The sequence below is a fragment of the Fragaria vesca genome, linkage group LG3 (genome assembly GCF_000184155.1).
Source record: "Fragaria vesca subsp. vesca linkage group LG3, FraVesHawaii_1.0, whole genome shotgun sequence".
NCBI classification, from domain to species: domain Eukaryota; kingdom Viridiplantae; phylum Streptophyta; class Magnoliopsida; order Rosales; family Rosaceae; genus Fragaria; species Fragaria vesca.
The window spans coordinates 25,587,312-25,588,914 of NC_020493.1; positions in this window are offsets into that span (position 1 = coordinate 25,587,312).

Here is a 1,603-nt window from a genome sequence, read left to right on the forward strand (position 1 = left end):
GCACCAAATTGGCTGAAATTTTGCAGAGATGATCTACACAATATTATCTAGATACTAAACGGTGGAGATGAGGAAATTCGATCGAAAAGTGGTGTAAAAATGGAAATTCTCACCAAAACTTTGGTGCGGACGTCCGCACCTAATCAACATTGTTTATATATATATATATATATGTTCCTTTCCAGAGCGGTGTCCCGCTTTGAAATTAAAGTGTGGGCCTTTTTATTTCTCTCACTTTCAGGTCGCATTTCCACATCTCAACCGTACAATGTGTAGAACATAGTGTGTATATCATTCCTGCACAATTTCATCTAATTTGAAGATCATTTGGGTACCGAATTAAATTAGATAAATCAACATAACAAAAGCTGTCCAAACAGAACCATTCGTGTAAATCACTATTACGGAAGCTCAAATGATCTTCAAATTGAATGAAACTTTGCATAAATGATCTACATATTGTGTTTTACACACTGAAATGTGGAGTTGTGGAAATGCGACCTAAAAGTGAGCGAAATAAGGAGGTCCACTCTATAATTTCAAAACGGGACACCGCTGAAGAGAACTGTACATACATACATACATATATATATATAGCCCTTCCAATAAGAGATCTTTTTTTTTGACATATATGAGGGATGGGGATTACACCAACTTTTCAATCACAAAATCACATCTCCACCGTTCAATATGTAGTTCTATATGAGTAGATCACTTATGCAAATTTTCAGAAATTTTGGGGATCGTTAAGGCATTTATAATTATAAGCATGAACAGTTCAAGTTTAGTAGATTCGGTTCGTTCATTGATTTAATCTTGTTAGACACCTTAACGATCACCAAATTGGCTGAAAATTTACATAATTGATCTATATATAAAGACCAACAAACTGAACGGTGGAGATTTAAAAATATAATCGAAAAGTTGGTGTAATCCCTCATCCCTCATATATGTCAAAAAAAGGATCTCTTAGTGGAAAGGCCATGTATGTGTGTGTGTTTGTGTGTGTCCTAATCAAATTAGAACTTCTTTACTCACACTTCTTCTATTTTGTATAGGGATGTCAATAAATCGTATACCAATATGCTCGGTCTGACGGCACGTCGTTGCAACGGCGTCGTAGGACGGGCTAGCAATGAGGATGGGCAAACAGGGGATTTACCCCACCCCCGCCTAAAATTCCCCTGCGCCTCTCATTCCCTATCTGGGGATATTCCGAGACGAAGGATGGTTCCCCACCCCCACCCCCCATATTGATCTGTTATCAGTTTGATTTTTTTCTAAAAAATTTCAGTTCCTTGTTTTTTGTTTTGTAGTTTTTTTTACTTAGCCAAACGGGGACCCTGTCTGGGTAATGGGAAAATCTTGTCCCCACCCCCATGGGGGAAATGAGTCTCCCCGCCCCCTCAACCGCGCAGGGGAAACCCGCCTTGAGTTTGAAATATGGGGAAACCCTTGCCCCTGAGTTTGAAATACAAAGAATCCCAATGGGTACCCTGCCCCTGCCCCCGTTGCCCATCCCTAGAGCCAAGGACCCAGTGTCTGGTGATGTATGGCCCAGTCAAAGAGCATGTTATGGGTTGTTAGCGTTGTTGTCTCGGGT